This window comes from Carassius gibelio, chromosome B10 (assembly GCF_023724105.1).
Source record: "Carassius gibelio isolate Cgi1373 ecotype wild population from Czech Republic chromosome B10, carGib1.2-hapl.c, whole genome shotgun sequence".
Lineage (NCBI taxonomy): Eukaryota > Metazoa > Chordata > Actinopteri > Cypriniformes > Cyprinidae > Carassius > Carassius gibelio.
The window spans coordinates 23,141,246-23,166,310 of NC_068405.1; the positions used below are offsets into that span (position 1 = coordinate 23,141,246).

Sequence of the window (25,065 nt, forward strand, 5' to 3'; positions counted from 1 at the left end):
TCACATCACAACAAACCATTAGCAAGTGATGTTGCAAACGCACCAAATGTTTGCGTTTCAGCATGCGTCTCCATCAGACGTTTGTCTAATTTGAAGCAGAATCTGTCTTTTATTTCACATTGGCAGTAAAATAATAGCCTAATAATCGATTAGCGCATGATCTTTAAACACTGCCATGGCCTTAATAGACTTTTGTTTATCAGCTCTCTGTCGGTGGGGGTTGCTGGATAATTTCTCCGATAATCTCCAGAGACCCAGAAGCCAAGACGAGACGAGGAGAAAGGCAGTGCATGTTAAGAGCTGAATGTATGACTAATTAAATAAATTGATTAAAAGGGACAAATCAATCGCCTTACAGCCTGCAATGAAGATGAGGCACTTAATTTGGGTTGAACTTGCAAGGGTAAGCATTACCAGAGGAGACTGCTCATCTGCTGGAACGAGGCGATGAACTGCCTGACTGAGCGTCTCACACACATCCATTTCATCCGTTCACACCACTACAGACCACAGCTGTGATCAGAATACTCTAGTAGCGTACTATGACCTGACCTTCTGTTTCTACTGTGACAAATGAACAGGAAGTGGTGTCGAGTGTTCACTTGTGTTTTGACATTTCAACATAGAATTGAATTAAAATGCAAAATAGATTATATGAAAACACATTATATGGCACGCCGCTAATCAAAAGGTTTATAACCACTGCTTCAGAGTATTTTTATAGTATACAGTGTACTAAACTTATTCCATAAACTCTATGCTACTATTCAAACAACAGACAAAATACTGCATCCCAGAATGCAGTGCACTGAACCTGACCATACATTTGACATTTTACACAAAATTAAATTAGAATTAGAATGCAACAATGTAGCATACTTATAATTGAAATGTTTATCACGGCATGCTGTAGACTACTAAATAATATGTTTATAGCTGCATATACTCTGCATCATTTTATCATATTTTCAAAACATATGTAGTATAATGTATACGGCACAGTATTCAATAAATGGTACGCTAGTGTTCAATTCCGAATATAGCCGAACAAATGCACAGTGCAAACCAAATTGTAATGTACTTGACCTGAGCTTACATTTTCAACTCTGAACATAAGCAACTAAATTACACAGCACTGGAGAATGCATTGCAGAATTTTAACATAATTGTTTTTATTTAGGTTGTCAAATGTTTAGTATTTTTTAAACACAAAATTAGACGAAATGCAAATGATATGATAACTGGTCATGTGACAACAACACGGCATATTAATTAATTAAAATGTTCACTGCATACTGCATGCCATTTGATAGTATTCTCTACAAATAATACACAGTATACAGTGCATACTGCACAGTAAGTTAGTGTTCAATACCAAACACAGCCGACAAATTGACAATGCATCCCAGAATGCAGTGCACTGGACCTGACCTTACATTTCCAGTTTTCAGAAATGAATCCACACTAGCTAAAGCATCATCAAGTTTTAACATTTTTTTCTTAACATAGGCTGCCAGACGTCGACAGAATGACATTTTCACACAAAATTAGATTAGAAATGCTAAATAGATTGTAACTGGGACAACAATATAGCATAATGAACTGTTTATCACTGCATACTGTGCACAGTTACATAGTTTTATCTAAATATACTGTATATACTGCACCATATTGCAATATTCAAAATAGCCACACAAAACAACAACAACAAAAAGATTTAACATTAGATGACAGATGATAATAAATTATATCTAGGCCTGTGACAACAACATAGAATACTGCTATTTTTATCACTGCATACTGTATACTAGGTCATAATCTTAAAAAAAAGCATTACACAGAGCATACTCCACAGTATTCAACTAACAATAAGCTACAGTAGTATTCAATTCTGAACATACCAACTCACACTGCACACGGTATCGCAGCATGTAATGCACTTGAATACATTTTACAGTTTCAGTTTAATGAAGGAAACCACAAGTGATATCAGTTGCAATTTTAACATCCTTTACTTGACTTTTCTAGGCTCCCCAAAAATTTGATTAGAAATGCAAAGCAGATGTTAACTGGTCATGTGACAACAATAAAGCATAAATCAAAATGTTTATCAATGCACACCGTTTCATAGTATTAAAAAAATATGTACTGTATAGTGCACAGTATTTAGTAAATAGAAGGTTAGAAATCAAATTGACAACAACAAAATCCCACTGCACTGGACACTGTATCCCAGAATGCAATGCAATGCAATGGACTTGACCTTAAATGAACATACTATGCACGACCTTACATTTCCAGTTTTTCATTCTGCAAATAGCCCACAATTTAGCAGTTAGCTCTAGGGCTAATTGATGCTTTACACAAAGACTTTTCAAGAAGGTTTTTACATCTTATTCGCGTTCCGCTCATTCCTGGGAGTTGAACTGTGACAATGGTAAATCAAAGACAGATTGGTCTACCGAAGCGGCCCGCCTGAGCAACTGGAGGCTAACAGTTCTAGCGTGTTTTTCTAACCTCAACATCAGATTGCTATTGGCCTTGACCAGCGTGTAATGCGTGTGGGCCTTTGGTCCCTCAACTGTTCCTTTGTAGCTGAAGTGTATCGATTGGCTGTGCGCTACCATTAAACTCAAGAAAGGTCCCAATTCTGTGTCCTCTAACTGCAAGTGCAAAGGACATTCGGGAAAAAGAGGTACAAAACTGTCTCTTACAAACCCAAAAGTGAGCGGCCGGCTCTGGGAAAAGAGTCTGTCCCTGCAGTACTTTCATGAAAGAATTGTGGTCAGTAATTACAGGAGTTCAAGCGTTTCGAGTTTGACTCTTGCATTCCAAGTTCATTTTCTCTTCGGAAGGAATCATTAGCCAAATGAACGGATACAAACGGATTGTACGTATATTACAAGCGCCAAGCATCTATGAAATTTTTAATTGCCTTCATCTCCATTATATCTATTATTAAGCTATAATGGATTTTTACGCCGGTGGATGGAAGACATTTTTGGTATGCTCGAAAACACCATAAAATATGCTAAATAAATCAAAACAGATAGTGCTAATGGATCATAAGAGCACTGAGATGTTTTCAAACTTGAAAATAATCATAAAGTGAAACTAGAAACCAGTGTGTTAAATAAATTATAACAGATAGAGTCCAAAATATACTGACATATATTTTAAGATAAAAAAAAAATGGGTTTGAGAAAATAAACAATGTTTAAGATTCTGCACTAAACACTAAGGTAATGTTAAAAAAAGAAAGAAAATGTGTTGAATCAGTGAATAATGTCAAATACAACCAGACTGCTGAACTGCATGTAAATCAAACTGACTGCAACTTCTGAATTTGTTTATAATGTATATGAAAATTAGAAACAATTAAAGAATTCCCAGTACTTTGTTAGTTGCTTATTAAAATAATTTTAGATGTTTAGAAACTATAAACCTGCGTTTTTAATAAATAACAAATGATAAAGTCTGATATCAGACTAAAAGTCAGATATCTTTTGATTTAAACAAATAAACAGTTTTAGGATTCTGAAAAATTGTATATATATATAACATAAATTAAAGAATAAATATTTAAGACTTTGCACTACTTAACTCATCAAATGCAGAAAAAAGAAAAGAAAAAAAAGATTAAATTAGAGAAAATGCAAACCAGGAAGCATTTTCAGTCTGATCTGATCATTTCTAATTAAAATAAATGCATGCGCTATTCAACTACAAACCAGTGTGTTAAATAAATAAGCGTTAGAGATTACATTTATTTACTTTATATAAACATGGAAATAAAAAATAAGATAAAATGAAAATAAAGAAGTACTTGTATACATTTTATAAATAAAAAATAAAATGTAAAAATCGAAATGTTCATAAAAAATAATAATCTAATATTCTGCACTGTTTTTAGGTCACTAATCAAATGGAAGACTGTGGGACTCCGTTTTTGGGACCCCACATCATGGATCAAACGGACCAGACGTGTTGCCCACTTCTGATTCAAATCAGTAAATAATCAAACAATGACAAGTATTATGCTCCACTCTTTGGTTATTAAAATTAATTCACACTCCTTTCAACATGAATGCATCGGATTCCACCCACCAAAGCAGTAAGTGTCCCATCCTGCCTCTAGGTGGGGCATTTAAGCCATTTTTCTGATAGGTCGAAACCATATTTAACTTCAAGCGTACTGTACGCACGTCACGCAGGCTCATTCTTAAGGTGGCCTTCTCCAAACACGCAGGTCGACGTATAAACGACTTGTCAGTCATCACTCCAGCAGTGATTGAAGACAGACCGATGGGACAGGCCTTGGGACGAGACGGCCTCGTCACTGACGGACTCACTTACCGGCCCGGTGACCCTGTCCACTCCACCCTACAGATCTAAAGATGTAGTGACACCAAACGCTCACAGATAATTAAATATTGATTTTTGTTCTCCAGCCCTACATAAAATTGTCCGGAGCCTCCCAGCAGTAATTCTCATTTTGGGGGAGAAAGGGGTAGAAAAAGTGCGTGCTGGTCGGTCAAGCCCTATTTCATGCACAGGTAGGACATCTATGTTGTGGACGTTTGGAGGGTGGTGATCCATCTTGAGCGCTGCCCGCCGGAGCCAGAAACCATCGCTCTGCCAAAGCCACTGCCAGGGCCTCTCTTTTCTCGAAGTTTTAAACGACCATGCGGCATATCTCCACGATTAATACTCTTCTTAACTGGCCGCCGTCCAATCTCAGGGCGAGATGCCGGCCCTTCCTGAACGATGAACTCGACGTGGGCTGGTGATTTATACGGGTATGAATATGAGCGGATGTTAATCATTTTACATTATTGTGTCAGTGTAAATAATTATGTTACCCGGAGTCAGTTTGCAATCAACTGCGGCAAAATACTGCACGCTGCAATTCGCTGACTTCATCCATCATGCGGCGCGGGAAGGAAGTGCCAAAACCGAACGGCACCTGAACAGAAGATCTCAATGTGAGCACACTGAAATCTTCTGAGACCGCATTAGCTGCCCATGTTCACTGTATTGATCTGTAATGGAGCACTGGCTTATTTATTTTTACTTATCCAAAGGAATTCTAGGAGAAACTTCTGAAACCAAGTTGATACTTGAAAATAAAGTACATGAATATGACACTTGAAGTATAACTAGGATCTACATGAGGTCTTTTAGTCATGAATGAGCAATCTGTGTCAGTTTTGATAGACTTTCCTGTAAAAATCCCCAAATGATAATAAGATTGAACTGCGAGCAAATAGATACTTAATAAAAAAAAAAACTAGAATAATCTCACATGTATTTCCTCCAAAATATTGATATATCAATACCCAGATATATCAAGACACCAAAGTCTTTAATCAAACTCTGAATTAACTCATTTTTGTGTATTTTAGGCAATATTTGCCTGTTTTATGTTTTCTGTATTTTAGGCATTAAAAAAAACATAATTTTGACATTATTTGAGCGGTGGAAAAGCAACTTGTGAGCAATTCAGATCAGAAGGGCTTTCCTGTAATAAAGAAACATTACAAATTACAGCAATGAGATGCAACAGAGATTTAAATCATAAAGCCTACAGTAATCGCACATGCATCTCAGTATGAATTCAACAACTGACTCATTTGTTTGTATTTAGATTTATCTAAAGCTATTTTACGACAGCATCTAAAACCAAGTTGATACTTGCGTGAAACATAAAATCACAAATGACAGCAATGAGATTTGAAAGATTTAACTTCAACCCAGCAATAATCGCACATAACTGTGTTTTAGAAGAGAGCTCAATAATGTCTCAAATTTGACTAAGTCTGCAATCAGTCTCAACACAAGCTTAACAGCTGACTCATTTGTGTGTATTAGGGAAATGAAAGTTAGTACTTACAGTACATGAAACATAACTAGGATCTCCATCCGGTCTTTTGAGATGTGAATGAGCAACCTGTGAGCCATTCAGTTCAGAAGGGCTTTTCTGTAATAATAATACAAAATAAAAAAAATCACAAATGATAGAAATTAGATTAAATTGAAACCAACAATAATCTCACATGCATCTCATGCAGAGTTTCAGAAGAGATCTCAACAAAATATCAAAACTGTACTCAGATATATCAACACCAAAGTCTGTGATCAATCCCTATATGAACTCAACTGATTTGTGGGCATTTTTATTTATCCAAAGGAATTTTAAGGGAAAACATTTGAAAAAAAGTTGGTACATACATGAACCATGACAAGAAATGTCTTTTGAGATGTGAATGAGCAACCTGTGAGCAATGCAGAAATGTGATTAAATCAAGAGATCATAAAACCAAAAATCTCACATGCATCTCATCCATAGTTTCTCAACAACATCTCAAACTGTTCTCAGATATATCAGTATGAACTCAACAAATGATTCATTTGGGTGTATTTTTTATTTCTTCCGAGCAATTTAGGAGAAACATCTTAAAACAAGGTTTATACCTGCACGAAGCATAACTAGGATCTCCATTAAGTTTTTGAGCTGTGAACGAGCAACCTGTGAGCAACGGAGTTTGGAAGGGCTTTGTTGCAAATAAAGAAAAATCACAAACGACCTCAGATTCAAATCCTAAAATAACCAGAAGAGAAGAGAGTTTAAAGAATGTCTCAAACAACGTTGAGCTCAATGTGTACTGTGCGTATTATGATTTCTTCAATGACACTTCAACGAAACATTTGATACGCCATTCACGACCGCTTTGCATCCATAATGTGACGTATATACGAGTGACAAACCTCTTTGTCCTTTCAAACAGCGTGTGCTGATGAATCATGCACGATGAGACCACAGACATGCCTTGCAAAAGTAAATAATGTAAATTTCATGACGCCTTGGAGTCTCTGGAGCCTTAAAAGAGCAACATCTGAGTGCTAAAACTCTCCTCTGGGCTCAGGAATCAGGTGCGACATTCTGGCGATCACGTCTGCACGTCTTCAGCGCGAAACTTTAACCGCTGTCTGATTCCAAGAGTCATCTGAATATGGATGAGGCAAAAAATTAGTTAAACAGAAGAGGCTGTCGCATTCATTAAGTTACCCCTACCCCCAGAAACACACTCACAATATTCATGCTGTTACTATGCAAATCAGTGCTAATGAGATGCTGATGATGTTTTTTAATCACAAGGGGAGACAGTGAGTGTAGGAGGGAAGGTGAAGCGAACAAACAAGCTCCTCACTCTCTAACCTCTTGGTATCAAACAATTCAGGCCAGAGAACATAGTTTATTTCACACTTGGAATAAACATTTCTTTTTGTGCAAGTTCCCTAGCTCCAGACATCAGAGCTTATGTAAACGCTTCCTAAATCAAGTCGCCTCGATGATGGAGCTGCGTCAGAATCCTCCTCCGTAAGTTACGGATGTGACGCTCCACCTGGGAATGAAGAGCGATGCTGTTGACGTGACGGAATTTCGAGAGACAGCTATCCATAAATTCCCAGACTTAAAGAGAACACGTCATAAAATTTAGCTTAATGAAACGTGGCAGACGAAGCGATACAGATGCACTGTGATGGTATCTTAGCATATTTTTACATAAAACCCTTCACATATCCAAGGATGACTTCGTCAAAAGCAGCCAAAACGCACACTACACGCCTGGTTTGATCAGAAAGCGCTGCTAGCTCTCAAATCTCCCATATGTTTCACTCATCACACCTCTATGCATTTAAATAGCAGACAATCTGACATTTTGCCTGTCGACTATATCGTAGAGCATTATTTATTTACCAGGCAGAGATGGGCCGAGCTGAAAAGCAGCTCTTTATTTAGATTGAAAGCTTAAGTTCAACACATCCGATCCTAAGACTTCGACCCGTGATCAAAGCCTTGACGTGTAACATTTTCCACAATGGCGGCCCAATTAGTATTCTCAAGCGGACGATGCGAGAGGAGATATTTTTCACGTTCTCTCAAACATAGCAGTGATGGAGCAGGAACAGCAGGTTTTATGTCTATGTTTGGAGAGAATTACTCATTGTGTTTTTGCTGGCGGTATGTGCAGGAGTTCGGGCAGATGGGCATTGAATACATGGCGCAGATATGGAAACAATTTCAGCCGGAGATTTGGCAGCGTCTAACGCCCGTCTATGTTTCATTTGCGGCAGAAATCAGTTTTCGGGGGGAATGCTTTTGTTTACTGTCTGGGAAAAAATTTGAGTTTTCTCATAATATTATCCTTTGGGAAAATAAATAAGAAAAGGATTTGGGCCCCTGATTTGAGTCTGGAATTCGAGAGTTTACATGCTGCATGTTTAAATCACAGATTTAAGTAAACCTCCATACTGATGTTATGTGCATGTTTTGTTAGAGTGTTATGTTGTTCTCATCATTGCAAGTCTTCTGATAAAAAAAGCTGAAGTGTGTCATTTCTTCATCACTATAGAAACCCAAATCTAACTGCAATCTCAAAGCACTCAGACCTTCTGCCATTGGCTGGACCAGCAGATAGCCCCGCCCCACATTCACCCCATTGGTTGACCTGATGTTGCTGTGTCAGGATGGTCTGGATGCTTAAGCAAACAGAGCAATGATTCAAAACCATTTACACTTTTCAGGAGAATATTTACTCAGTATAATAAATTGGGATATGAGAAAGTATTTTCTTATGTGACTTACTCTTGGGATGAGTTACTTTGTTGGATTCTTCATTTGTAGGTCACTTTGAATAAGAAATACATGCTGAATAAAACATTTTATAAATGCAATTGGCAAATAAAAATATGGAGTAAAAAAATACAGTATATGTTTGAATTATTTTAACAGACAAAAAGCTTTAAATTCATGTGCCTAATACTGTATAAGCATCTGCTAAATAATTATAAATATAAGTAATTTTCTAAATGTAAATTACAATTATAAACACTGAATTATTTTAGAATTAAAAAAAGCTTTAAATGCAAATGTATTTACAAGGACTGTTATAAGCACTGACTTAATTATAAATACATTTAACATTTAAATAACATTTAAATAAATGTATACATATTTAACAATTTTAATATATATATATATTTAAAAATACACATTTTATGTGTCTGGTTTTTACAATTACTGCTATAACCATTTGTCAAATAATTATAAATAAAATAATATTTATTTTAACAATTAAAAAAGCTTTACAAGGACTTACTGTATTTGCCATACTGGTTCTGTAAAGCTTTTCCTCAAATTAACATGAAAAATGTTTCGTAACATCACCCTTAGAAAATTGTTTTTATAAAAAAAAAATTTTCTTCATTTATGTGCACTGCTATATATCTAAATCCCAGCTTTAAACTCACCCAAGTACAGATTTTATGTGCTTAGTCTTGCTATAAAGCTTTTGTGATAAGAAAACAACATCTACAGGCGTTCACTGAGCGAAAGCAATCACAGCCGTTTTGCTAATTAACCTGTATATGTGTACACTATATTTTAGCCATAATTTAATTGCATGCATAAAAGCACTTGTGCATGCATTATTGCTTGACTGCAGGGTATGGAAGAGGTGGCCAGCGCCTGATGGTTGTTCAGGAGACAGCATCAGAATGCAGGGTTCGTTGTCTCCGCTCTCCCCCTCTCCGTGCATAGAACAGCTGTGATGATTTCATTTACATACTAATAACCAGCCAGGACTCCGGCAACCATCGAGTGTTTGACTTTTATTGTCACTTGTGTCTCCTGCAGTTTAGTGGGAATGGGGAAGCCACGCATCAGTAAATAAGCGATAGAGAGGGGGCCGCTGTCGGCTGGCACGGTCTTGAGAGACCCGCCGGACGCCTTGATCGATGCTCTTCAAAAAATCTGGAGCTAATTCGGAAAAAAATGCAGAGTATCTCCAGCGAGTGAGGTCTGAAAGTGCACCAGGCATCTGGTTTTTAGCCGCTCTCTCTATTGTAAAGCCTCTTTTTACAACTGTCTTGCGCCTGACACCCTCGAGACGTCCACGGATTGGGCCCGTCGGCGGTAGCACATGGCAGCCATTAGAGTAACTCAATACCACCAATGGCTGCCTCGTATGGAACTTTGATCACTTAAATCCAGCTTAAAGAAGCAGGGGCCACTTTCTAACCCCATATCGCTTTTTTTCCACCCGTCTTGGAATTTTAATTTGATCCCTTTCAGGTTATTTGCAAATCTCGAATTAGACGTATGTGCGTTTCTGACCAGGAGCCTCGCTGAACTCGGCACAAAAGACAAGGTGGGGGTCTGAAACCCGAGAATCGCTCCAATGTTTGGACTAGCCAGGATGGATTTCTGCGAGAGAAAAAAAAAAAAAACGAGAGTGAGAGAGAGTATTACGACTGGATTATTTAACACGTAAACTTGTGCTTTTAATTGAAAACACACGGCCGAGTGTGGACTTTACATACAGGTTTTATTTCATGACTCCTACTGTGAAGACTCTCTTCCTCTTTCTGGTGCAATCTCAGGTTTATTTATACATTTAGTGCCCCAATACCTGCCAAGGCTCATAAAGGACAAGATTTAAGTCTCAGTTCCAAATTTTACAGACAATTATTTTTTTTAAAAGGAAACACTTCAAACGAGTCGATAACAAAAAGAAGGCACGCGGCTTGCAGATACCGCAGGTATTGGGAGGATATATGAATATTAATGAACGCTGTTGCCAGTTAATGTCACTCGCAATTGAAGGAGAAAAGACGAGAGGGGGAGAGAGAAAGAGAGAGAGAGACGAAAAACAATGAGGATGGGAAATAAGAAGGAAACAAAAGGAGAGAGGAGCAGACGAGCGAATGGACGCGAGGCAGACGAGAGGAGAGGCGTCTGGCAGCTCTATTAGTATTCATATGGCGTGCAGCTCTGGAGAGGATTAATGTACTCTGATGTGTAATATTCTGGCGAACAATTAATTTGCCTACAGTTTTGTCACGCTTGAAATTTAAGTGCTAGAACCGATCGATGGTCGCAGCTCCTAATATGATCTCTGCAGGCCGCTTCTGCAGTCTCCGGTTTCATCATTTTTATTCTCTCTCTCACATCTCCTGTGACATGCACTGGCGCAAGGACACGCTAGCTTTTTTTTTTTTCTCCACACACATGCATGCACATTTACACAAAAATACTCACATGATATCTCACGCACACACCAGAGCAAAGCTGTTCAAAGTAGCAACACTTCTGGTTTCACTACACAGGCTGGAGTTTGACACATCATGCCTGCAGCTTTAACAAAGATGCAATACCCAACACAATCCTAAAACACCATATGGAAAAGTTGGTCCATTGTAGTGTGTTTGAAAGGTTCATGTTCAAAGAAATGATTCGCAGACTCATTTGAGTCCTGTGCAGCAAAATAATTACATGTTTTTAAACATTTTAAATTTGATGTACATTTGTGTATTTCATGCCACAATGCTTCTATGCCACATAAATACTGATGAAAATAAATGATTGAGCACTAAATAATTATTTAATAAGATTACCCACTTAAATAGCTTCAATTTAGTCAAGTAGTAGCTGATAAGTAACAATAAGCAGCTTATTGTTGAAAGGAACAGTTCACCCCCAAAAAGGAAAAATTGTCATGATTTCCTCCCCCTCATGTCATTCCAGAAGAAAAGTCAGCATAGTCCAAACAACTTTAAGTTGATTGGACGAAGAAAGTCATACAGGTTTTAATTGTTTTGTTTACAAGTGACAACACTGAAGCTATTTAAATGAGTAATCTTATTAAAGAATTATTAAATTTTTATCAGTATGTATCTGGCATAAATCATTAGTGTTACTGGCATAAAATAGATACACTCACACTAGCAGTTAGATGATTATTTTGCCATACAGGACTCAAAAGAGTCAGTGAATCATTTTTTTGGAACATGAACCACTCAAACGAACTGATTCACTAAAATGAATCAAATAGTTTGTCCTTCGTTGTCCTGTGAAACACAAAAAAAAGAAAAGTGGGGTTCAAACAACTTTCAGTTTATTGGACAAAGAAAGTCATACAGATTTTAGTTATTGCCACTTATAAACTACTTTAAAGCTATTCGAGTTAGTTATCTTATTAAATAATTATTCAGTGATTAATCAATTTGAATCTGACAAAAGCATTAAGGGAAAAAAAAAACACTTTTGACTGTGAAAAGTAGTGTCACACACCAGCAGTTAGATCATTATTTTGCCGCAGAGGACTCAAATGAGTCTGTGAATCATCCAAACAAACTGATTCACTAAAATGAATGTAATTTTCCCCATATGATGTTTAAGGACTGGTTATTGCATCTGCATTGAAGCTGCAAGCACAAAGTAAATTAGATCATTGTTTTGCTGCACAGGACTGAGAAATGAGTCAGAGAACATTTTTTTGAACATGAACCATCCAAACAAACTAATTGACAAAAAATAATTAACCTTTGACTTTCTTTCTTCTGTGCAACACAAAACAACAAGAAAAATCAATTGGATACAATCAACAGTTTCATAAACAAGGAAAATCATAGAGATTTGGAATGACATGATGGATGGTAAATGGTCACAGAAATGTGATTTTTAAATAAACTATCCCTTTTAACTAATTTACAGTATGGGAATATTACCAAGTTATAGATTCAAGTAGACATGCACATGCAAATAGATTGTTTTCAGGCACAACAAACAACCGTTCAAACAAACTGATTCACTAAAATGAATTGAACTGTTTGATTGTATTTACATTTATGCATTTAGCATTTGATGCTTTTATCCAAAGTGACTTACATTGCATTCAAGGTATCCCTTTCCATTTCAGTCTTTCCCCTGTGAATCACAAAAGAAGAAGAAAAGTCAGTGGGATCCAAACAACATTCATTTTACTGGACAAAGAAAGGTTTTAAATGCTCATTTTTAGGTTAAATAAGTCTTTAACACTCCTTTCATTTATAGGAATCAGGAAGTTATGTTTTCAAGTAGACATGCACACAAACAGATCCTTTATAGCAACAAAAACGAACATTCAAACAAACTGATTCACTAAAGTGAATTGAATTTACATTATGCACAGATACTCAAAGCGATTTGCATTGGATTCAAGGTATCAGTTTTATCAATTGATGCATTTCCAATGCATTCTTTCTTCTGTGAAACACAAAAGAAGAAAAACGAGCGAGTACAAACGACATTAAGTTCAATGAACAAAGAAAGTCACTGTTTTGGAACAACATTTTTCACGATCAACCTCTTTAAATGATGGGAATCCTAGCAAGCTTTACTTTCAAGTAGCCATGCATCTCACACAAACGGGTCGTTTTCGGCGACAACAGGGGGCGTAGGTGCTTGCTTTAAGACTAGCCGGTCGACGGTGTGTCTAACAGAAGAGATTTTGCAGGACTGTTCCACGGCCGTAACCCAAACCTCTCTTCACAAGGGGAGGCAGCGCGGAGAATCAAAGAATTCCACATGTTCCCATCCACACTTCGCTTCCCGATAACTTTCCTGATTTATAGGCGAGCAGCTGAGCGCAGCTGTGAGGTCTTTATTAAGTGCAAATCTTTATTGTGTGCGCTAAAGGCTGTAATCATATGTTTGCAACATTTTAAGAGCTGCATAATTAGTCTTCGGAGGCTCATAAAGGAATATATTCATTCTCAGCACGCATTAACAACCTGCGCAAGATCGCTTATCGCATTAACAGCCTGTGTGAGATTGCTTATTGCTTTAAAAGGCCTGGGCATTAGATAGGGACAGCACTTTATTACACAACTCAACACACTTTCCTTTCACACATCTGTTCCAGTGTGGATTTGCAGTACAGATTGCTGTGCATTTGAGCTTTATCTTATTTTTTGGGATGAAAATCTACTCTGAAAACCAGACAGGACGAGAGAAAATGAAAGATTAGGGTGGTTAAATTTGCAAGAAGGTAACCTGATTTAACTCACTCTTACGAGCATCCAAGCACGAGGTTATGCTTTGGACAGTAAGTTTATCACGTAAAAGTTCTGAAACTCAAGAGGCTGATAATGTTTCACAGCAGCTCTAATGGAACTGAAACTCTCATTCATAAGAAATGCCTTGTGGGAAATCTCCTCGCACCAGCCGTTTTGGTGCAGAAGAGATGTTTGAAAGTGTTTAAAGTCAACATGAAACGGCATTTGTAACCCGTTTTACTTCTGAAATGTGTCATTTACAGAATATTCAACTAGAAAAAAAATGTAGGGTAGGACTGGATTTTATCATTTGGGATTTGGTTTGATGCCAAAAAGTGGGTATTTTATAGAAAAAAGGCACTAGACCTGAATGCATACTGCATTTGCAATTGATTCTAGAGGAAAGGTTTCAGAGTGTTTAAGTGCCTGTAAAGACAAATATTTTTTCTTTGGAATAACCTGAACTAATAACACGGATTATTATGGATGCTAGCTGAATCCCAAATTTTTTACACAAAATATGACGCAGTTTTGCTTTTGAAAACCATTTCTAAGGTGAAGAGGTCTTGTATTATCCCATAATCGTCTGAAAACATGATTCCTATATCTATTATTTGGACTATTTGTTCGGTTCTCACATGTATGTCATTATTTTATGCCTCATCCTGATTTCATGGTTAGAATAATGGCCAGTGACAGAAGAAAATGCAAACATGACCCAGATGTTTTCTGCCACATCTGTGGGTGTTTTACTACATCCAAACAGTGACAGGAAATTACAAAGAGGCATCCATATCTGCAATGAATGGGTGCCGTCAGAATGAGAGTCCAAACCTCACAATAATCCACACCACTCCAGTCCATCAATGTCTTGTGAAGTAAAAAGCTGCATGTTTGTAAGAAACAAATCCATCATGAAGACATTTATAACTTCAAACCATTGCTTCTGCACAAAACACAAGTTAATAATCCATAATACCGCTTTCTTCAGTGGAAAAGTTCCCATCTCCTGTTGTCCTCTCACATCAAAATCCACCCACTCATTTGTTTAGAAATGTTTACACTTGTAAATGGTGTTTGATCTGTGCATTTCTCTCCCAATTCAGACAAAACGTATTTTTCACTGGAGAAGCAGAGGGCTCATATTTTAGCCATGAAGCAATAGTTAAAAATGTCTTGATGGATTTTTTTCTTACAAACACACAGTTTTTGGCTCCACAAGACATTAACTGATGGACTGGACTGGAGTGGTGTGGATTATTGTGAGGTTTGGACTGCAAATTTTCATTTTTGAGTGAACTATTCCTTTAAATGGAGTATTTTTAACAACACTGACATTAAATGATACATTTTCAATGATTCTTTTTTATCATAAAAACCAAAACTTTGATATTTGACTGCTTTTATTCTGATATGTGCATTAAAACTGCTACATATAAGCTTTATATAAGACCAGGATCATGCATTGAAGCAAACAGGGTTCATTTTGATTTCATGTTGACTTTAAGCTGTGGGATTGTGCGTGGATGGGTGCATCGTGCTTAAAAGATGTAATGCATCCAACTTTCTAAAAACAGAAGATATACATGGACAGATGTCCATCCATCCGCAGGGACCATCTGTGTCCCAAACAGTTTGTCCTAATCATCACCGTGACCCTCAGCGTGAAAGACAAAACCTCAAACTGACACGAGAGATCACGGTCAAGTAGCGAAGTGCCATTATAGAAGCTCTACATGTACCATTAGCACAAGACACAATAATAGCCTTTAAAAGACACTAGACTGCTGCAATTTGTACTGAATTTAAAAGCCACGAGTCTCCGTCTCAAACAAATCGAATTCATGTGCTATTTTTCGGCTTGGGCTCTGCACAGAAGCGGGTAATCCATAGCGCTTCCTGGCACGCCGCGCGCACCGCACAGCTGACTGGCGTGTAAGACTGCCTCAAATTGGAGCAATTGAGCTCAAGCTAAAGCAATTACATCCTTTGTGTTCTCCACGGGGGACGTGACTAAACTGTGCTCATGATGAACCGAGAGGCCAAGAACGCTTGAATAACCAACAAGTAACTGAAGGTAGAGCTCCAAATTATCCACCTACATTACCTAAGTATACCTGACTAGGGATGCACTGCTATAGACATTCTGGTAAACAGCAAAATTTTAGCCTGTAATTATTTCTGGACCTCAATCACGTATTAAGCATTCATACATAACACATACATAAAACATTTTTTAAAACACCATTCTTATACAAACATTTTGTTTCTTCTTTCATTAATGGTGCTCACACTTACTATTTGGTCATGAATTTGCATCAAAACATAGCTAAAAGTTCATATTATGGTTGCCCTGCCAGATTTCAGGGAAATTAAACACTTGTATTTATATTTTTAAAGAAAAAAAAAATAGTATTGTTTGTTTAGTGCAAATAGGAAAAAACTGTAACTGGCCACATTAATCTGCAGATTTAAGACCAAGTCGAAAATCTACAAGGAAATCTTGTAATTAATATTCATGAGTTAATTGTTTGTGAGGACTATTCTTACACAATGTAGCAATTTAGGTAAGACAAGTTTTATACAAATTTAATTAATTTTTCTCGTTATTAATTCATTAATGATGTTCACACAGTTACAATCAAGAATTTGCATTAAAAATAAATATTTAAGTAAAATTTAGCCATGCAAAGATAAAAAAAAAAACTGTAGCCAAGCCACATTAAACATTATGTAATTAAATAAATTGTGTAATTAATATTTATTAATATATTAATAGTTAACAAAAAACTTAACCAAATCACTGAAGCGATGTAAGTAGATTTTAACAAAATGTTACATTGACATTAGAATTTGCATCACAGCACTCATTTTCTTCAAGTAAATATTAAGTTCACCTACCAATTTTTTAGGAAACTTATAAACTGTATCTTATTTCATAAAATATATTTTCACAGTAAAATTTAGTTTGGTTGCCATGAAAATTAAAAAATGTAGCCAGTCACATTTAACTAAAAATTAAGACCAATTAAAGGAAGAAGATAGAAATTATTAATAATTAATCATTAAGAGTATTTAAAAAAACAAAAAAAACAAACAAACAAAACAAAAAACATTCTTACACAATCAAATTATTGTGACAGATTATGTAAGAACTGTCTCTCATAAACGATGCTCCCACAACAGCTTCAAGAATTTGCATTAAACAAATTTTTATTAATTTTTTAAAAAGTAAATATTAATTTCACCTACTCGCTTTTTGGGAAATTATTAAATTGAAATTTATTTCTTAAATACATATTTTGACAGTAAAATTTAGCTTCGTTGGCGCATGGGGGAAAAAATTGTAGCTGGCGACATTAAACAGCATATTTAAGTGCAAGACCAAAAAGGAAATCATGTAATTAATATTCATGAGCCAAGCTGTTTTCATTCCTATGACCCTGTGGATTGATAACTGTTCAGAATTTTTAAAACCTTACATCAAAAAAAAAGTTAATTGTATAAATTAAGACCTTATATCTGCTTTCAGTTGTTAAGATATTAGATATTGGTTATCTATCATGCAAACACAATACACAATCACATGAAGTGTGTCGTTCCATGCATAACCTCACAGAACCTCCTCAGGAAGGTGCACGGCCTCACCGTCTGACACAGCGGTGCTTTAATTGCCCCGGCGAGGGAGTAGGAGTGCGGGGGCAGTAAATAAAGATTTCAGAGGGGGATAGAAGGGTGTTGTCAGGGCTGTGGGCCGCTGGGACGTCTCTCCGCTTTCTCTGGTTCACTGCATGCTGGCGAAGCTCCAGACTCCATTGCATAAGACAGTGAGACGTGATGTAAGTGTATCTGTAAGAGACAAACTTTATTTATACACAGGCACTCCGATAAGGTCCGAGTACGAACGCAACAAGGCCCTGGCATGACTGATTTATATAAATGTCACGTACTGCTGGGTGAGAATCTAAATGCTCAAAAATCGACAGTGAAAGAGAAAATCTGTTTGATATTTCATCTTTTACTTTTTTTTTCTTTTACATGCCGAGAGGCAGGGTTTTTTCCCCTCCGAATTTGTCATGTGGGAGCAAACGCTTTAACACATTAGAGGAGCGAGTCAATTGAGTCTTTTGTGAGCCATCTGGAAATACCCGACTCAACAAAGCTTCGGCTCTGGTGCCGTATATCAATGAGAGAGACACAGTTTCAGCTCCGCCACGGGCTAAAGACGTCTCAAATGATCAGCAAAATGGAGGATTTAAAGAAACATGATCATTTTAGAGTGTGTTTAAGATATATAAATACACTCAATAAACTTCTATTAATTCAGGAACAACTTGAACAAATATTCTGAGATAAATAATGAAGGGTTTACTGCTCATAAAATGCTCTTTTGTACTTCGATCCACTTGATGGAGATCTCAATCACATCTCAACGTCCATCTGAGAAAAAAAAAAAAAAAAAAACTTTGGGAAGAATAAGCAAAAATAATTCGAACATAGAGGAGTACAGAACTATAAAAATAATCATTTGATTTGAAACTTTCCAAACAAGTTCATATTAGGATTTGACTGAAAACTTGCCAAATGTCAGCAGTTTGATCTCTTTTGAAGCTAAATAAGAGTCTTTTTCTTAAGAGAAACATCTTAAAAGCTTCAGTAAAGCCTCCATTTGTTCTCAATTTAAGATAATTGCATTCATATGTGATTTGTCTCCAAAACGTTCATTCATACATATATACATACACACATATATATATATATATATATATATATATATATATATATATATATATATATATACATACATACATACATACATATATATATATATATATACATATACATATATATATATACATATATATATATATATATATATATAATTACATATATATATATATATATATATATATATATATATATATATATATATATATATATATATATATATATATGTATGTATGTATGTATGTATGTATATATATATAATTACATCTTTTCATGCCACAATTCTAATTGTAAAATAGAATTGAGAAATATAAGAATCTTAGAATTCTCAAGCTTTCTTCTCATAAATGTTTAATTTACATCTCAAAATTCTAATCTTGACTTTTCCTCTGAATTCTAAATTTACATTAAACAATACATTTTTTTTCTGCCAAAGAATTTAAAATAAAATACGTAATTGTGACTTTTTCTCTTACAATTTTGACTTTTTGTCTCAGAATTGGAAGTTTATATTGTGAGATAAAAAAAGTCACAATTATCCTGTGGAAGAAAAAAAGCTTCCATAACAAGCAGACAGACAGACAGACAGACAGCTGCTTTAAAACCAGTATGTATTGTATAAAACAATACAGACTGTCTGAAAGCAGCTTCACATTTCTATTTGATATATATCACCGTATTTAATAAAGTTATTTCATGTTATTTTCACCAGTTCTTTTGTAATGTTATTCTCATGGCACCTCATGCACTAGCTGCGGTCTTCCTCCAGAGCGAGTCTATTATGGGACTAAAGGTCAGGCCGGTAATTTAGATTCGGGCTCTTCTAGTCAGTTAATGGGATTGTTTGGCTCGAGCCGGAGAGTATAAACACCAGGACTCCATAAACATCTCAGGGCAGCGGCTGGGCAGTCTGTTTACAACCCGCACCATTACCAAAGTCAGAAGGGCCTCGGGTCACAGAGATGTCCTCCTCGGGCGACCCCAGCGGCCCCTCCGAGATGATGGAGGATGCATGTTGTGTTGCCAGGAGCCCATTTATGATTATAGAGCACAGTTGCACCATAAGCCTGCATTTATTTAACTCAAATCCAGTTTACATGAGCTTAAAGGAGTCAAATCATTACCTGATCTGTAGAGATCAAATAGCATTCTGTGAAAACATAATTTAAATTCCTTCCTGTTTGCCTTCAGAAAAAGAACTGATTTAAAAGGCATTCTCGATTCTCAAAGCAGGGGTTTCTTAAAAGGACCGTAAAGAAAAACAGACCATTTCATCCAGTGGATGAAGGTTTGGTTAACTCCAACCTTTAGGCCCCTGGTGGTAGATGAGTGTCTGTGTCCAAAGCTCCTGCATCTGTGTTGCATGTTTCCAGGGTTTCATGCACCAACCAAACCCCTGCCATTGAGATGAATGAGACGGAGATCTTCTCGCACCTCATTTAATCCTAAGGATCACAGAAAAGATGGGAAGTGCAAAATTACGCTCCAAAATGATGGTTTTCAGTGCATAAAACTTTACTAACATCATAAGTGGACCGCTGGGGGAAAACGCAATAAGAAATGCATGATAGAAGCCGTTTAAATATTCATCTAAAACACTCGTTTCCCTTTTGTTGTTTTCTTTTAAACTCGACCCTCTGCCTATATACAACCAGAAGACAAAACCATATGGTTTGATGAAAAGTTTTGTAGAATGTGCACGGACCCTCGAGAGAGAGTGTGTGCTTTATGGCTCTGTCTCATGATTACAATGTGAGGTATAATTGCTAACACATGTGAGCCATTTCCATTCGCTGCGATGAAATCATCTCATGAAAAAAGGGCGAGAGAGAGTAAGGGCGAGAGAGCAGACAGCTCCCCCCAACATTCCTTCGTTCCCTCTCCGCAGCATCTTGAGAGGTCGGAGGTCAGCGCAAGGAGATCAATGCGATCAGACACAGGAGTATTGTTTCAAAAAGCAGGAGACATGAGAGGCTGCCTGCAACAGGAATCCCTTCGGATCAAAAGGCCAGCGAGAAAGTTGACGGAATTCCTCGGATCCACCATCTTGCCTTCCTAAGCAATCAGGCATTTTACAGAAACCATTTGGCTATGATCAATTCACTGGCCTGCCGTTGCCTCCCATCCACCCTTTGAAACGGGATTAAATGTTCTAAATAGGTCTCCGCTTCTCAAAAGCCCAATGAGCGGAAAAGTGCTTTTAATCTTGTGAAACTCTATACGGTCCATTTGAGGCAAATCTGCAGACAGAAGAGGTTAAAGTCGGTTTAAAAAGCTAATCATCTTCAGCACGATATTGCTACTGACTAGTGCCTGACTAGCTGGCTTGCTTTAGATGCCTCCCATTTCAACCCAGATGATCAGGCAGAAACTGTCGTATCTGGAAATGGCTGTTCAGTTAATAACAGTTTTCGCATGTGTGTTATTCTTGTGAAAATGGCTTGAAATTGAGTTGGAAGGAGAAAAAAGATGGTCAAGATCTGGAAGAAGTGCAGTTGGGAATGAAACCGAGTGTGTGTCTCATCAGCTTTTATGAAGATCTAGTAAATAACCTAATAGCTGTTACCAGGTTAGATAATCACTACATATAAAAGGTGAAAAGTGTAATTTTCTGGAACTGCAAATGTTTTCAAACAGCTTTTCTGAACACGCTCACATGCCATTGGTCAGTCACACAGAGAGTCCCGCAATTGGTCAAGCAGCTGTTGCTGTGTTAGGCTGATCAATGAAATCAAAACTTCTGATAATACATTTTCTTGTGAGATCAGGTTGAGATTGTAACAAATATATGTGGGCTTTTCTTAAATTGTTCCCTAAAAAATTGAATGTTTCCCACTGAACACATTACACAGTACAAATTCATATAAAACTGCAACTTAAGATCGGGATCGTCTTTGGAATATAAATGTATTTTGCCCAATTTGCAGATTCTGTTTTTTTTTTACTTTACTTATGGGTGCTATATGTAAGATTTTGACTCTACTAAAGCATAAAAAATACCATGTTTACAGATATTTAAGAAGCATGCTAAGTTAACATACTTGTTTGTCTGAAAAGCAATGCTACAGTCAGTTTTTCTCTTTTGAAAATGTGCATTCCGGCCAGAATGCCGGTCTATGTTTTGGTTTGTGAAACCCGCCCACTGCCAGTTTACCCAATTGTATTTCAGCACCCCGGGTTGCCAGTTGGCAGAAAACAATGCATTTCTTTTTATTTATCGTTAAGTGAACTCGTTCCCGTTGGTGTCGTCAATCTGGCAAGCTGTTTGTGCGTCAAGTCTTAAGAGGAGGGGCCGAGTGAAAAACACCCTCTCCAATATTTTGAATTTGGACTGCAGTACTTAGTTCAACCACTTGGTGTCAATCCTACATACATCATCTTTAAATCTGAGTGCAGTAAAACAAAATACACCTTAATTAGCCAGTAACAAATAATTTTTTGCATTATTGTTTAAAATTAAGAGGAGAGTGGAAAAAAAATAATCAAAATCTGTAAGAATTGCAGCTGGGAGTGAAAACGTTGTGCATCCGCATATGCTTTTACGAAAATCCTTACATTTTTACCTAGAAATTAACCTAATAGCAATTAACAATTTAGATAGTGTCTACATAAATATGTGAAAATTGTATTTCTGCACCACTACAATTGACAACAAATTTAAAAATTAATGAATTTAGTTGGGTCGGTTCAGATGCATCCCAGTTCAACCCAGATGAACATGCGGGAACTGCTGTATCTGTTGCATGTCCATAGCAAATGACTGTTTAGCTAATAATATTTTTCACTCTCATAAAAATGTGTTATTCTTTTGAAAATGGGTTGAAATTGAATGGAGAGAAAAAATTGAAAAGAATTGCAGTTGGGAACGAAAACAGTGTTGGTTGCATCTGCTTTTGTGAAGATCCTTAAATACTAACCTAGTAAATAACCTAATAGCTGTTAACCATTAAGATAATTACTACATAAATAGGTGAAGTGTAATTTCTGCACCACTAGAATTGGCAAATGGAACTGCAAACAATGGCAAACTGCTTTACTGAACACTCTCACATGCTATTGGTCAGTCACACAGAAAGCCCCGCCCCAAACTCATGGCATTGGTTGAGCAGATGTTAACGTGTTGGTTTGGTTAAACATGACAGTGTTTCAGGGAAAATAAAGCTGGAATAAATTAAACCTGATGCACACCGCATGATTTTGGCCTGATTTTGCCATCTGAGACAAATGTCAACTTTAATTGAGATGTTTATACCAACTCATCTGTAGGAGACAAAATAAATATTTTGCAAATATTCGCATTAAAGAATAAGCAGTACATACATTTTTTCTTCCACAGACCAAAGTCTTAAAGAAGCAGTTCACCCAAAAATGAAAATTAGCTGAAAATTCTCTCAGCAATCCAAGACGTAGGTATTTGATTAATTTTCAGATTGCTTGAGGATTATTGTGATGTTTTTATCATCTGTTTCAGACGGCACCCATTCACTGCAGAGCATCCATTGGCGAGCAAGTGATTAAATGCAAATTTTCTCCTGTTCCCATGAAAAAACAAACACATCTATGGTACATCATGAGTAAATCTTCAGCAAATTTTTATTTTTTGTGTGTGTGAACTATTGCTTTAAGATGTATTTGTACAATGAGATATAAAAAAGACATACAGTCTTGTCTTGGTTTTACCCAAGATCTTGCCGGGGTCATGTTGTTCAATCTAACAAATAACAACCATAAAAATCTCCCAGTGTGTGCCAGGCTTAAAATATAGTCCGCTCTACATATTAAGCTTGGAAAGAGAAGAGAGTATTTCAACCTAAAAAAATTACACCCATCACCTTTACGCAGTAATGTTTTAAATCTATTCCTGTGCGTATTTATTCAGTAAGAGGCTTTCCCTGCGGTTCCACATCTCCGCACTGACCACGCTCATCACTCACGTTAACGTTTTTCGCCTCTCTCCGGGCGAGTTAAACCCCGTTCTGCTGATTCTGTCGGTGTTCTTCTTCTCTCGCTTCCGCAGTGCTATTGATCCGAGTCTTCAGTGATTGAGAGCACAAACTCAAGTGTATGAGGTAGACCCTCTTGAACAGGGCCACTTATCTTCACCTCGTTCACATCTCTCCTCATGTCTCCCTTCTAAATGCCTTTCAGACCAGTCCTCGCCTCAGGTCAGATCTCCAAGTCCTACAGTGTGAATAATATGAATAAAATTAACATTAACTCACCCTCATGTTGCTCCAAACATTAACACAAAAGACATTGCAAAAAAATCTATACAATGCTTCAAAAAGACCATCTTCTTCTAAAGGACTCCATTCTTGCAATTCAGATTCAAAAACAGTGTGTTGCATTACACCTTGTTTGACATTATTGATGCCAAAACAAATACGTGAGATGGAAAATCAGATGCAAGAAGTTAACAGCTTAAGTCATTTGTGGATTAATGCGTATTGGAAACGCGAACCGTTTCAAATGATTCAGTTCGATTTGGTGAACTGGTTCAAAAGATCCGGTTACATCGAATGATTCGTTCGCAAACCGGATATGACAAACTGCTTTGTTTTGAACTCTCTCTCACAACAGACACACGGAAGAGAAGACAATGCTGAATAAAGTCGTCGTATTTGCTATTTTTGGACCAAAATGTATTTTCGACGCTTCAAAATATTCTAACTGACCCTCTGATGTCACATGGACTACTTTGATGATGTTTTTCTTACCTTTCTGGACACAGACAGTAGACCGTACACACAGCTTCAATGGAGGGACTGAGAGCTCTCAGACTAAATCTAAAATATCTTAAACTGTGTCCAAAGATAAACGGAGGTCTTACAGGTTTGGAATGACATGAAGGTGAGTCATTAATTACATAATTTTCATTTTTCGGTTAACTAACCCTTTAAGTCTTTTTTTTGGGGGGGGGGGGATGTTTGCATTTACTATGAACTCTTGCATGAAAATAATTTTCCCAGAAAAAAAAAAAAAAAAAGAGAACAAATGACAGTATACAAGTTGGAATTACATGAGGCTGAGCAAATAATGACATCAGTTTTGGGTGCACTGCTCCTTTAAAGTTTACGCAGTGCATCTGTGTCATGCTTTCAGTTAGAGTCAGTTATATCCAGCTCATTTTGACAAAAACAACAGGAAATGTGTTCAGTCACGCACTTACAAATGGAAACCAAACTAAACTGCTTAACTTCCTAACCCGACTTCTTCAACCCAAGTATGACGGCGAAGCACGAGGAAGTGAGATGGGATGCTGGAGAAAGTTTGTGGACTGCGAGCACAGCGATAGCGCTGAAGAACACAGATATCATGTTTGCTCTTTCAGGAAAGAGTCATTCCGCCCAGCCGAGGCCTGATAGAAACCCAAAATAGTCCGTCAGTGGCGATCATCGGCCTACACCCATCAAACCTCAAGTCACAATTCTCCGATTGTATTTCAGGATCACCCTC

At 36.9% G+C, this 25,065-nt stretch overlaps 1 long non-coding RNA gene across 2 annotated transcripts in view; it reads right to left on the minus strand.

Annotated features, from left to right (window-relative positions):
* The window catches only part of LOC127965949 (uncharacterized), a 30,815-nt gene extending 12,219 nt beyond the window's left edge, over positions 1-18,596 (minus strand). For both annotated transcript variants that reach the window (XR_008155515.1, XR_008155514.1), the window contains exons 1-6: positions 17,530-18,596; positions 12,734-12,772; positions 6,769-7,007; positions 6,475-6,601; positions 6,232-6,275; positions 5,894-5,980 (exon numbers count right to left, since the gene is read on the minus strand). This is a non-coding gene — a long non-coding RNA (uncharacterized LOC127965949). The remainder of the gene's footprint in view (positions 1-5,893; positions 5,981-6,231; positions 6,276-6,474; positions 6,602-6,768; positions 7,008-12,733; positions 12,773-17,529) is intronic.
* Positions 18,597-25,065: the final 6,469 nt, after the last annotated feature.